At 37.0% G+C, this 14,821-nt stretch overlaps 1 long non-coding RNA gene, 2 other non-coding genes and 1 pseudogene across 3 annotated transcripts; 1 reads left to right on the top strand and 3 right to left on the bottom strand.

The window, feature by feature from the left end:
- Positions 1-9,030: 9,030 nt before the first annotated feature.
- Positions 9,031-10,278, top strand: LOC107492282 (gibberellin 2-beta-dioxygenase 2-like; annotated as a pseudogene).
- A 1,467-nt stretch (positions 10,279-11,745) lies between these two features.
- Positions 11,746-11,848, bottom strand: LOC127740126 (small nucleolar RNA R30/Z108). The gene has a single exon (XR_008000807.1). It is a non-coding gene; the product is annotated as a small nucleolar RNA R30/Z108 (small nucleolar RNA).
- Positions 11,849-11,933: 85 nt separating this feature from the next.
- On the bottom strand, positions 11,934-12,043 carry LOC127739984 (small nucleolar RNA Z107/R87). The gene has a single exon (XR_008000725.1). It is a non-coding gene; the product is annotated as a small nucleolar RNA Z107/R87 (small nucleolar RNA).
- A 917-nt stretch (positions 12,044-12,960) lies between these two features.
- Positions 12,961-14,105, bottom strand: LOC107492302 (uncharacterized). Its single transcript, XR_008010673.1, has 2 exons — positions 13,931-14,105; positions 12,961-13,722 (listed from the first exon to the last, which is right to left on the bottom strand). It is a non-coding gene; the product is annotated as an uncharacterized LOC107492302 (long non-coding RNA).
- Between the last annotated feature and the right edge of the window lie 716 nt (positions 14,106-14,821).

The raw sequence follows: 14,821 nt of genomic DNA, 5'->3' as shown, positions 1-14,821 counted from the left end.
TGGCAGCAACGGCGCGTGCGCGTACTATACGCGTGCGCGCCACCATACGTGTAACAACTATAGCAAATCTTATATCGTTTCGAAGCCCCCGGATGTTAGCTTTCTAACCCAACTGGAACCGCATCATTTGGACCTCTGTAGCTCAAGTTATGGTCGTTTAAGTACGAAGAGGTCGGCTTGACAGCTTTCCGGTTCTTTCATTTCTTCATGAGTTCTCCAACATTTCATGCTTTCTTTCTTCATTCCCTTGATCCAATCCTTGCCTCCTAAACCTTAAATCACTTAACAAACATATCAAGGCATCTAATGGAATCAAGGAGAATTAGATTTAGCTATTTTAAGTCCTAAAAAGCATGTTTTCACTCTTAAGCACAATTAAAGGAGAATATACAAAACCATGCTATTTCAATGGATAAATGTGGGTAAAAGGTTATAAAATCCCCTAAAATCAATACAAGATAAACCCTACAAATGGGGTTTATCAACGATCTTCCTAAGCCTTTGAAGTATCCTCTGCCCCTTGAACCTTGAATCCTCCTCGATAATTGTTGTGGTTGTCAAATCCTCTTCCTTGTATTCTCTCTTAAGCTTCTGTATTCTGAGCTAGGTTTGCCTGAATTGGTCTTAGATCTACTCTTCTAAACCTGTCAATTAATTCTTCTTGAGTTAGTAGCTACGATTCAAACTCATTTTCTATCATGCAATCAATTCTTGATGTTGCCACGGTGATGAAGGCGTTGTATTCTTCACTGAATCATCCCAACGCAGCTTTAATGTACTCTTCTTTGCTCAGAGGAGCTCCAAGTGCATTGAGTGCGTCTGCGACTTGATTGATCTTAGACATATATTCTGCGATTATAGATCCGTGCTTCTTGAATGCTTTTAGCTGTGTCTTGAGCTGCTTGATCCTTGATTTGACTCTAGTTTCAAAGTATTCGCTTAGTGTGTTCAGATCTGACGTGCATAGTCATATTCTATCACTTGATTGACAAAGTTTGACTCCATTATTGCAATTAACCAGGTCACAATGTATTGATCTTGTACTTTCCAATCTGTGTATTCCTAAGCTTCGATACCTTCGTTTATGTTTGATTCTAAGCTAAACTTTGCAGGGATTTTCTTTTGATCAAGGTGATTCTGAAGCTTATTAACTTTGATGCACACTAATGCTTGTTTCTTCCATACCTTGTAGTTGTTCTCATTGAGCTTGATTGCTGTAAAGGCAGCAAATAGGTTATGATTCTGATTGAGGAAGCTCGTTAGAGCTTATGGTACTGGCGCAATGGAATCCATGGATCGTTGATTGAGCCCTGATACCATGTGAGGTATCAAACTCCAGTGGTTGACGAACAAAGAAACAGAGTGAATCAGAGAAAATTAGAGAGAAGTGCAATGAGATCCGTTACAGTAGTGGGACTTTTGGGGTGATCGACAGTGCATTGTTTAGTTTAGGATTGTTGTGGAATGAACAAATCGGGCAATAGCATCGACGGAGCTATAGGTAAATAAGTGTTTTTTTTCATTCATAGACAACGTAAACGGAATGAAAGTCATCATTCTCATCCGAGAAATGAAGTAGTTATCCGAGAGATTCATTCCATTTCCGTTTACATTGTTAAATTAGTAATCGATCATACAAAAACATAAACAAATAAAATCATCATTCTCATCCATAGGCAACGTAAACGGAATGAATCTCTCGGATAACTACTTCATTTCTCTAGCAAAATATACACCGGTTCATGAACAAGAATCCTATTATCACCAATTTATCACGTAAGGAGTTGAAACTTCTTATCAAACTTACGTTCTAAATCAAACCAAACATAATATTAATGCAGGTGAATAAAATGCTAAACTTCTTAACCGCTTTACTTTACAAATAAAACTAAATTTAACATTAATGCGGGTTAATCAAATTCTAAACATTCTAAATAAATATATAACCTAATAGAAACTCGTTGCAACATTAAACACGAAACCCACAGTCCCTGTGCCTTACATGAACTTATAACCACATCGCACTGCATATTCAACAACCACATCACAGTACAATAAGCAGCACCCACAAAATCCAAATTAAAATTCACCTAAAAGGTTTTCATACTAGACCCATGAAAAAAAACACTTATTTACCTATAGCTCCGTCGATGCTATTGCCCAATTTGTTCATTCCACAACAATCCTAAACTAAACAATGCACTGTCGATCACCTCAAAACACCCTTCCAGGAATCCCTGAGCTTATTTCTAGTGGGAGTATGTTCTTCTCGGTTTATGGTTCTCACCAACCTATCACCCTCTTCCTTTATTAACCACCCAATTCTTCTTGACTTCCTTCACTGAATTTCGTTCCCATTAAATTCTCCAAATAACTTATGGCGACCCGACCCGAAATTCACACCCAACCCATGCCCGTTCAAACTGTAGGCAAGTCGCCTCTTGCAAAATACCTTATTCGTGGAGCCTAACAAGAGAAAACAACCAATTTGCTATCATCACCGAACAACCCATTTGGTCCAACGTGTATTTCGGTCCAATATAGACCTAACCAGAACAGACCTCATCTAATTTTCTAGTTGCAATTTGGCTCAAACCAGACTCCTAATGCGCTCTTGTTGCTAAACAAGGCTCCTAACATGCTCTTCTTATTGTTAAACAGAGACAGGCTGACACATCGTACAGAAGAGACAGTAAACGTGTCAAATATACATGAATTTTTGTACATCTGTATGAAACTCAAAATCTGTACCGTAAAATGACTCAAAATACAAATATAAAATTATTTGTTCATTTACTTTAATTTTATTTAGATTTCACAAAAATTTATCATAATTTTTGAATATATAATTCACCCTTTTTGAGTATCAAAGCATGTAGTAATTAACTATCAATGTATAGTTGTAAAGAGTGACTTACGCTAGCAATCAAAATATTGCCATATGTCATGACGGTGACCAACCCAAAAGTGTGTTTAAGAAAAAACTGATAATGATTTTTTATATCATGGTTAAAATTTTTTTTCAGTAATAATACGGAAAGTCTAAAATTTTATGTAATGATAAATCATGCCCTTTGTAGTAATAAGCAATGCAAGGATGAGATGTGTTTTACACATAATTATTAATCAAATTATGTATAAATGATTGAGAATAGAGTATTATTATACTATACCTTTTTTTCTATTACCCCTTTTTGGGGTTCTCCAAGGATCGAACTCTTGACCTTTCGGACATAGAGCTCTGATACCATGTCATGAAACCACTCATCCCAAAAGCTTAAGCTGATAGGAGAAGGTAACATTAATGGTTATATCTCTAACATTGAAAGGTATCAGAGATCCAGATGAAAAGCAGAATCGAAGTAGAAGAAGATGTTAGAGTGTTGTGACAGTCATAGAGAATTCCAGAATTTAAGAGAGAGTTCTAGAAATTAGGGTTACAGAAGTGAAGTGTAAACTGAGCTGTGATCTGCTATTTATACATAGTGAGGGCTGTAACAAACTAATGTCAGCTCACCATATTCCTAACTAATTGACAACTCAGATAACAGAACTCAGATAACAGAATTGGTGCCAAGCCACTAACTACTAACTGCCTATATGCTACTCCTAACATTCTCCCTTAACCTGAGGGGTGCTGCTTCCCTGGTATAGCCTCACTGAAATCCTCCCTTGAACTTACAGGAGGTCTTGGTGTGTATGTGGCAACCCGAAGCTTTGGCCTAAGACTGTGGAAAGCTGCCTGCGACAGTGGCTTAGTCAGTATGTCTGCAAGCTGATCTTGTGAAGGTATGTGAACTACATGAGCTAGTTGCTGCACTACTCTGTTCTGTACAAAGTGTAGATCTATCTCAAAATGTTTTGATCGACTGTGGTGAGCTGGATTTCGGGTCATCAGTACTGTGCTTTGGTTGTCACATAACATTGTGGGTGCTGGGCCAGGTGGTAAGCGCATCTCTAGTAGTAACTTTTGCAACCAAATTGTGTCTGTCATAGCATCAGCTAACGCCCGAAATTCAGCCTCCGTGCTGGACCTTGAGATTGTTCGCTGCTTCCTACTCGACCAGGTAACTAAATTTGTGCCAAGAAAAATACAGTATCCTGATACGGACTTGCGATCGTCAGCGTCTGTGGCCCAGTCAGAATCACTGAAAGCCATGATTCTTAAGGTGTCGCTCTTGTGGATCTGTAACCCTAGATCAATTGTCCCGGCCAGGTAGCGAAGAATCCGCTTAACTGCTTTCTAGTGCAGATCTGATGGAGCATGCATGTATTGGGACACCTTGCTGACAGAATAAGCAATCTCAGGTCTGGTAATGGTAGCATACTGAAGCCCCCTACCACAGATCTGTATAATGAGGGATTTTCGAAGGGAGATCCCATGCTTGCTGTGAGCTTGGGATTGCTGAGCATAGGAGTCGGCACTGGTTTGGCATCTGGCATGTTGGCTCTTCCTAGAAGCTCTTTGATGTATTTGGACTATTTGAGAAGAAGGGAATCCGGTGAGTCCCTGACCACTTCGACTCCGAGAAAGAAGCTCATTTCTCCTAGATCTTTGAGGGTGAATACCGCATGCAACTGTTGAATTAAGCTTTCAATTTCAGTGGCGCTGGTGCCCATGACGAGAATGTCATCTACATAGGCTAGAAGATAAGTGGTGGACATCGAGCAGGAACGCATAAAGAGACATGGATCCGAGGTTGTACTGGTGAATCCAAAGCTGAATAAAGTGCTGCTGAGCTTGAGGTACCAGGATCGTGGGGCTTGTTTCAGCCCATAGAGTGCCTTCTCTAGTTTACATACCACACCAGACCTATGCTCATAGCCTTCTGGCTGCACCATATAGACCGTCTCATGCAAGTCCCCATTGAGGAACGCATTGTTAAAGTCAAACTGCCGGACCTTCCAGCCCTTTGTCATGGCAACTGCGAGAACTGTCCTTACTGTAGCAGGTTTAGCTACTGGGCTGAACACCTGATCGTAGTCCAATCCTTCTCTTTGATAAAAACCCTTTGCAACCAACCTTGCCTTGTACTTTTGCACCTTTCCATCAGCTTGCCGTTTGACCCAAAACACCCATTTGCACCCAATTGTTTTTGTGTCAACAGTATCAGGGACCAATCACTAGGTATTGTTCTTCATCAAGGCACCAAATTCCTCATCCATGGCAGCCTTCCAGTGTGGCGAGGATAGTGCTTGAGCAACCGTGGCAGGTTCAGTCTCTGTGAGGTCCAGTAAAGAACTCTGTAGTTGAAGATGATACACTTTTGGCTTGAAGATACCTGCGCGTGACCTAGTGATCATGGGGTACATCCGAGTGGGTGCTGACTGATCATTTGTCTCAGTTAACCCTGCATCAGAATAAGAGGAAAACACAGCAGTAGAAGAGCAAATATCTGTATTATTAAATAATGAACAAGAATCAACATTAGTAGTATTGGTTGTGTGCTCTAAGGTGTGAGAGTTGGAAGGGGGAGTTGGTGAGGGTGCACTAGCTGCTGGGTTGGAACTGGGTGGGTGTGAAGGAAGGGGAATGGAGCTGGGTTGAGGCTGATGCGCTGTGAACTGAAGGGCAGGGGCTATTGGGTGTGGAGTAGGTCTGAAGAACTGGGTTGATGTAGTGTGAGCATGATGTGGTACAGCACAGGTAGAGATTTGGTCATTGGTAAAATTTGAAAATAGGACAGGGAAGGAAAATTCAGTCTCATCAAATATCACATGTCTGGAGATCAGGATTTTACCAGCTTGAGTTAGGCACTTGTATCCTTTGTGGAAGGGTGAGTAGCCAAGGAATAGGCACTTTAAGGTCTTAAAGGCAAACTTGTGGGGCTGATAGTGTCTTAGCTGGGGATAGCAGGAGCAGCCAAAAGTCTTAAGAGCTGTATAGTCAGGTAGTTGCTTGTTTATAAGCTCATACAGTGATTTTTGGTGAGTAACAGGTGAAGGCAGTCGGTTTATGATGTGAGTGGCTGTAAGAAAGGCTTCATCCCAAAATTTTAGCGGCATTGAGGCTTGGGATAGGAGAGTGAGACCCATATCTGTTATATGTCTATGCTTTCGTTCAGCGCTCCCATTTTGCTCATGAGTACAGGGACAACTCATTCTATGTGCAATCCCATGTTGTATTAGTGTCTTTGTGAAGGCATGAGAGGTGTACTCCTTTCCATTATCTGTCTGTAGTGTTTTAATTTTACAACCTGTTTTATTTTCAAAGAGCAATCTATATTGCAAAAAGGCTTGATGTGCTTGAGCCTTGTTATGCAAAAGATAAATGCATGAGTATTTTGTTACTGCATCGATGAAAACAATGTAATATCTGTATCCTGAACTGCTGATCATGGGGGCTGGTCCCCAAATATCTGAGAATACTAGTTCTAGAGGCTGAGAGTAAGTTGTTGTTGAATCAGAAAAAGGTAAATTGTGGTGTTTTCCATGATAGCATGCACTGCAGAGATTATTTATGATTGAAAGAGAACCATTTTTATTGAATTCATTACTAGCAATATCACACAATTTCATTACTTTATGTACAATTTGTGTGGCTGGATGTCCTAGCTTTCTATGCCAAACATCAAATACAGACACTGGTTTTACTCTAGAAGTACCCTCAACTGGTCCTAAATTGCTTGCAGGCTTTTCAGTCATAATATTCACAGTAGTTAGACAGACGTCAGTGGTGTAAACAGCATGAGTCTTGTCAGCAGAAACAGCATCAGTTTTCATGAATTTTTTCATTCTTGATTCTGACTCTGAGGTAGAGTTGTGTATGTTGTTGTAGTTGGTAGAGGCTAAATGATTGAGTTTATGTGCATTAAGCTTATTGATGTGGTTCGTGGTACTAGGTTTTGGTGTAGGATTATTTTGAGTGGCTTTGGCCATGACTCCAATATCATCAAATTGATATAACCCTTGCATAAGAGAGCCTTTGAGAAGCGTCTCCCTGGTCTCCTAGGATTTCACAAAGCAGTCAAATGGCCAGAATTCAAAGAAGACTTGGTTGTCAAAGGCAAATTTGGCTACACTAATGAGATTTTTGGAGATTGAAGGAACATGAAGTAAATTGAGCAGTTTAAAGTAGGAATGAGGACATGAGGTTGAAATTAGAGCAATTTTGCCAATACTAGAAATGTTCATACCTTAGCCATTACCTGTGAATACTTGATTTGTGCCCTCATACTCTGAGCCTGTGATCAGATTGTTCCCATCAAAGGTCAGGTGGTGAGAAGCCCTCGTATCTAGGTACCAGGCATTGTCTGATAATGGAGTGGAAGGTGGTGCTGCAGCTAGTAGTGCCGTAGCCTGCGGCAGTGGCTGGGGCTGATGAAATGCAGTTGAAGGAGGTGCCGGATGTGTGACTGTGGCTGCAGCATTTGGATTTTGATAGTTTTCTTTGAAACGGTGATAGCACTCCCAAACCGTGTGACCAGGCCGTCCACAGAGCTGACACACCACTCTGTTATGTTGAAAACCAGATCTGCCACCTCTATAGGACCCTCTACCTCTGAATCTTCCTCTGGATTGAAAGGGTTGACCTCTACCTTGATTGTAGTTATTGGTGTAGGATTGTGAATTGTTGTATTGGATGTTGTACGACATTGGTGACTGCTTTTTATGCTGATAGTGTTGAGATCTTACTTGTGAGTGACTTTCTCCTCCTTGAGTTAGGTTGACCTAGATTGTGCCAAGTTCTATTTTCTTGAACCTCTCGACTAGTTCTTCTTGGCTTAGGAGTTGAGCTTCAACTTCGCTTTCAGTGACACTTTCAGCTCTAGCTGAGATCATCATGATAAACGTGCTATAGTCTTCGTTGAGTCCCTGAGTAACTGCATCCACAAATTCTTCATTGGAGAGTGGTGATCCTAGGGTAGAGAGAGCGTTTGTGATTTTCTTGAGTCTAGACATGTATTCGGTTGTAGATCCTTGTAGTTTCATAGTTTTGATTTGTGCCTTTAGTTGTTTCACCTTTGACTTCAACCTCTTTGCAAAATACTCCTCTAGGTTATTCCAGATTTCACACGCATACTCACAGTTTGTTACCTGACCTGAAAAGGCTGGATCTATCGATGCAAAGAACCACGAAATCAGAAATTGATCGTCTTGCTCCCATTCCAGAAATTCTTGCGTTTTATTATCTACAATTTTGTCTTCTTCAGAGGCGTATCGGCATGGAATTTTCTTCTGGTTCAGGTGATCCTTGAGACCGTTGGATTTGATGAACGCAAGGGCTTGGCGCTTCCATGGAGCAAAATTATTTTCATCTAGCTTCAAGGCTACAGTGTTGATAGATGTGCGAACTGCGTTGTTTGTTGTTGTTGCGGAGGCTGCTGCGAAAGTGACGGTGACACTGGTGTCGGCCATGGATCAGAACCGGATTGCTCTGATACCATGAAAGGTATCAGAGATCCAGATGAAAAGCAGAATCGAAGTAGAAGAAGATGTTAGAGTGTTGTGAGAGTCATAGAGAATTCCAGAATTTGAGGGAGAGAGTTCTAGAAATTAGGGTTACAGAAGTGAAGTGTAAACTGAGCTGTGATCTGCTATTTATACATAGTGAGGGCTATAACAAACTAATGCCAGCTCACCATATTCCTAACTAATTGACAGCTCAGATAACAGAACTCAGATAACAGAATTGGTGCCAAGCCACTAACTACTAACTGCCTATACGCTACTCCTAACAACTACCCTACATATATAATATTTTTTTATTGCATGCTAGTACGGTATCAATGTTGATATCATTATTCTGCTTCGAAAAAATAGAGCAAATGTAGGACTGGCAAAGAAAGTCAAGAAATCAATTAATAAACGACACAACCCAAAGCATAATATACACATTATATATGCATAGAAAATATAGAAATTAAAAAAGGGGTTTATTCTGTGTCTCACGTTGAAATAAATAAAGTAAGAAAGCAACAAAAATATAAAATACAAGGTAGCAAGATGAGCACTAAATTAAAGGTTGTGTGATACAATTTAGGAAAAAGTCAAAGTTATTATTGGTTTAATGTGAAAATTGATTGATGAATTGCTGCGGTGAATGATTACATAGAAGGGGGCAAAGGAGTAGCATGTGAGATTCTTGATCTTGTGGTAGAGGGTTTGGGGTCAGAGACAAGTTTGCACGTAGCAAGTTAATCAAAGACGTGTAAAGTGACTCAGTGCTGAGGATCAATTACTGCCCTCCCAGCATGAACAAAATTAAACAAAGTACTTGGGATTGGGACATGGACCCATGTGCTACTTCAAGTTCAAAACTAGGTAACACCAACAATGCTATTGGCTTTGGGGAACACTCTGACTCTCAGATCCTCACCATCATGCGCTCTAACGACGTCGCCGGCCTCCAAGCCACCACCCACCACGGCATCTGGTTCACTGTCCCTCCTGACCCGCCTCACTTCTTCGTCATGGTCGGCGATGCCCTCCAGGTTTAGTTTCTTCCCACCATAACTTGAATATCAAATCTTATTTAAAATAAATCCTCTCAATTTTTTTATTTAACAATGTTACGTGTGATTTTTAATTATTTAATATTTTTTTTTCATATTTTTTTTGTCTCATTTACAAAATGTATTGTAAAAGACCACACCAATTAATTGAAAAATTAAAATAAAAGTCGAGAGAATCCGATTTCACTAATTTACTATGCTAGCATGTGTTGCTATTGGCAAATGGCAAGCCAATATTTAAATAGGCGAAGACTTACTTATAATTATTTTCACATAAAGTTAATAATTAAAAATTATTAAATAATAATTTAATCAAATTTATCAAAATCATCTAACGATTTTCAAATATAAATTTCGCATAAAGACAACAAATTACATTGCTAAATGAATAGTTCAACCTCCAAAATTTTTGTTTTTTTCAGTGAAAAAATCCTTTTCTTAATAAGGACATTTCATAGTTAAATTCTATTTATATTAATTGGTGTAACATGCATGAAAATAAAGTGTAAGTTATTATGTCATTTATTTATGAATGACCAAGTATGGTTACATGAATAAAGGTTTTTACAAATGGAAGGTTTAGAAGTGTGAGACACAGGGTGCTGACTAACACACTGAAGGCAAGGATGTCAATGATGTACTTCGGAGCACCGCAACTAAATTGGTGGATCACTCCGCTGCCGGAGATAGTTTCACCACCGCAAAACCCAAGTCGGTATAAGCCCTTCACATGGGGTCAGTACAAGAAAGCTGTATACTCTCGTAGACTTGGGGACTCTCGGCTTGACCAGTTTAAGGTTCACCATAATACCCCTTATTAGCTGTTTGCTTCTCCATCAAATTTTATATCTTGATTTCTTGATTTTTGTTTCTTTTTTTAAGTAATACTAGTTTGTTCTTCTTAGCATATAGTTTCTTCTATGGCTTTGAGAGATTTTGGTAGTCTTTAAGAAACTCGATTTAGGGATTATGATATACTTCGAGAAGACAAGATCATTTGATCGGCCATGCTTGTTAAATATAAACAAGCATTTAAATCAAATTTTATTCAATATTGTTTACTATTGTTTTGATATGACATAGTCTATTTACTGATTATGACTTGAATGATGAATTAAGGATTGGTCAGTTAATTCATGTTAAGAAAGTTAAAAATGTTTTGGTTGAATAGGACCTTTGCATGTTGTTTGTACTTCAATTCAACATCCTGCTCCTAACACTTAATCTTATTATTATTGATTTTGCTATTGGTAAAGAAGTGAAAAGTAAGAACACCTTTATGTCTATAATGAATTTTGAAAACAATAAAACTGTTAAAACTTCATTTTCTATCAACACACTTCTGCACTTTTTTTCCATTAATTAGTATTGTATAAGTAATTTATTTAGCAAGAATTTTCTGTTGTTTCACATGTTTATTCTTTTTTTTTTGGACTTTGACATGTTTATTCTTGAGACTGATAGCTTGCAGTCTTACTGTCTTTGGGCACATGTAGGGTCCAGTAATATTTATTAGCACAAATGAGTTGAGTTATTAGCCCACAAAGCCCATTAAGCCTTGCAAAAGAAATGCTAAAGTGACATTAATCTCCACCGTTTTCAGTGGTTAGTTTGCTGTTGCAAGTATTACTACTGAGGTTCAAAGATGATTTAAACTTCGAACTAATCGGCGACGTTTTCAACACTATTTCCCAATTTTACGAATCTCATGGATGATTATTCAATCAATTTCAGATGCAGTATTCAATCAAAATAAATAGCATAAATTGGTTGGGTGGGTGATCCAATAAACCAATCAAAGAGAGTTTAATAATAATGTGGCAAAAAACGAGCATCGTAATAAAGATTTCAGAAGAGATAGCTTTGCGTCTTCATTGTCAAACTTTTTTTCCAATTTCAAGATTACAAAAACAAACTGAAAGAATAGGCTTAAGAGATCAGTCAGGTTTGCAGATTGACAGGCAAAGAAATCTCAAGAGAAAGAGAAAACACTGCATTTCGCTGCTTCTAATTCAGATTCAGATGCTAGAATGAAATTCTCGTATCCTCGTCAATCTTAGGTACAAATCTCGGTTATATCACTACTTTTGTCTCCTCCCTCTAAACCATATTATAGATTTGCTAGATCAATATTAGTAGAGAAATTAAAAGTGAAATCGATTTTATGTCCATAATGTACTTCGAACACTTTAAAACCTTGTAGTTAAAAAAATGACACAGTGATAACAGAAAAAAGAAAGAACAGAAGGAGACAACAGAGCAGAAAACTTGTAGAAGAGGGGAAAGGAGATAACTCAGTGATGGCAAAGGTTTTTATGGTTCGATTCTGCCAGCAATGTTCCTCAACTAAAGATTTCAGAAGAGGGAGCTTTTATATCCTCATTGTCAAAACTCCTTTCCCCGTTTCAAAATGAAAGACAAAATTGAAAGAAAATGCTTAAAATAAAAGTAAAGAAAAGAGGACGAAGAAGCGTAAGAGATCACTCAGGTCAGCGGGGTGGTCGACACGCAAAGCAATCTCAAGAAAGAGAGAAAGCACTGCATTCCGGTCTGTTGAGCTTGAATTTCATGGAGTCATCACCGTGACCTCACAAACATCTTATATTAAAAAAACGAAAGAGAAGAGATGTTTTCAAAGATGAAAAAACACTAGAATCATGAATCGATAATCAACAAGAAATTGTTGAAAGGAACCTGTGCCGAGTGCTATACTGCTATCACATGAGGACGGTGATAAGAGATGACAAGAGTCTGAATTTATAGGATGCAATTAGGGTTATTGTACACAGAACAGAGAATACTAAACGCCGTCGTTTCCTTGCCTCAAGTGCTTAACTAGGTTTTCCGTTTTTCCCTTTGACCCTTTCCCTTATAAATTAATGTTGGGACTTGGGAGTTTTGATTTTGTTCTTTCCTAAAAAATATAATTTTACTTTCTATACATATTTAATTGGTTTAATTATTTTGTTGCTAAAAAATATAATTTTACTTTCTATACATATTTAATTGGTTTAATTATTTTGGTGGTTCATATAATTTTGAAAAATTTTTAATTAGATTTTTATTTTTTTTTAATTGAGTCTCTATACCAATTTTTTTAATTAGATTTCTCTTGACAGTAATTAATTTAATTGTACAAAAATTCAATTAAGAAAAGAATTGGTGCAGAGATCTAATTAAAAAAAAGTATAAGGATCTAAGTAAAAAAAATTGGTGTAAAGACTCAATTAAAAAAAATATAAAGACCTAATTAAAAATTTTACAAAACTATATAGACCAATAGAGTAATTAAACCTATTTAATTTTGATATTTCGTTTCTAACTCAAATTAAGAGATAATATTAATTTAAGGATTAGCACAAATATATTATCTGAACAGGGGATTAAAAATAAAACATGTAAAAATTTTGGAAATACTAAATTGTTCTCTTAATCTTTATTTATTTCTAAAGTTTAAGAAAAGAAGTCATACATTTTAAAATAAAAAGAAAGTCATACTGATGTATATGATCAAATTCTTAAATATCAAAGTATACACTGAGCATGTACAGCAAATGCTTAAAAATTCTGAAGTAATTACATAGTTAAGTTCAATATCTCCTTGAAGAAACGAAATCAAATACATATCCATCTACCAATTAATACCAAAATGGAAAATCCAAAGAGTGAACTTACACCACCATAAGCCCCCACTGCTAAGTAAAAATCATATCTATTGAAGCAAAAAAAAAATATCTACCCTAGCTAGTGTCTAAATATTTACCGACCATTTTATATAAACTTATAAAGTTAAGTTCCTCTGTTTTGCTGTCCTCAAAGTCATGGATAGCTTGAGTGCTATCATCAACCACAAGTACTTGTTCATACTCTTCATCTCCACTTTCACCGCCATCACCTCAATTTTATTATTTAGCACCCTCAACTTCAGCAATTTGTATAGCTTTTCCTGTGTCCTTTTTTATGTTTTATTTGTATATAAACCGTACTACGCAGTGAAATGAACCTAATATTCCATTTCCAAATTTCCAATCATTCTCTCAAGCAAATTAAAAATAGAAATTGAATTAGTAGCAAGCAAATGAGCAATGACTTAATCCAGTAGCTAAGGTAATTGTCAAAAAGAGCGAATAGGATCAGGTTTAAGCACAATACCGTACTAACAGCGAGGATAGATTCCATACATGTACAAGATGTGAAGAGCATGAATACCTAACCTGCACAGGAAGCTTCCAATTAATTGAGCCATGGAGAGCAGAGCATAGGAGAGCTTCAGGCAGAAAAGAGAAGAAGAATATCAGCAATTTTCGAATCGGATTTGGATAAACACCATGAGCCACGGAGAGCAGAGCATAGGAGAGCTTCAGGCAGAAGCCCGGGAATGAGGGGAAAGGGTGCTTCAACGTGATGGCAACTAATTAACAAACTAAACTAAGAGGAGAAAGAAGAGAAAATAGAAATAATACAACATAACTCACCTTGAGGCCTCTCTAGTAGTATAATACTGTGTCGGCCAGGTAGGTGGTTGGAAATTCATCAATGTTTCTGTGTGTAAGTATGAGTGACTGTTCATTTTATTTAATATTTTTTATTTATTAATTAGATTTAGATACAATAATATAATTTTTTTATTTACTATGATAAAATATTTTTTAAGTAAAATAAATAAATAAAAAATCGTAGTTGTTTTAAAACAAAAATTTCTGATTTTTTTAGTGAATTTACTTTTACTTCAAAAAATATACTAAAATTAAAAAAAAGGATATTTTTATTAAAAAATATTTATCCAAACACAGAAAATAAATAAACTCCTAAAGATAATATAATTTTATTTAATTTAAATCATATCAATTTCAGCTCAGAAATCGGTGTGAAAGTCTCAGACAATTTAGATATTTAAATCATAGCTTGAACAAGATTATCAACTGATGTCGGCAATCTGAACTTTCTCAGTCATCATTGACTTCATCACCCGCATCAAATTATTAATAAAATGTTAGAGACGGGGACAACCCGTGCAATTACCATGACAGAATGGATCGTTTAATTCTAAATAATAACATAATCGAATCAAAACGTACGGTAGGAAAAAATAACACGTTCGAATTAAGTGTTGACGATGCAACTAATGGGTGAAGTTAAAAGAGTTTCAATCTTGAACAAGTTTCAGAGAATCTAAGTAGCTTTGTTTCAGCAATGTGCAAAGTGCAAACCCTTTGAAAGCAATAATGAAACAACAATGTTAGGTGCAAACAAAAGCAACTCGATCATCAATATCAACGATATATAGATATATTAACAATATTCAAGTGAGGAAGAAAAATAAATTATAAGATCCTGCACAAAGCATTATTATTCTTCTTCATTTA

Source organism: Arachis duranensis, chromosome 6 (genome assembly GCF_000817695.3).
Source record: "Arachis duranensis cultivar V14167 chromosome 6, aradu.V14167.gnm2.J7QH, whole genome shotgun sequence".
NCBI classification, from domain to species: Eukaryota; Viridiplantae; Streptophyta; class Magnoliopsida; order Fabales; family Fabaceae; genus Arachis; species Arachis duranensis.
Note: the sequence above shows the minus strand (reverse complement) of the source record. Positions and strands in the feature narration are given on the sequence as shown.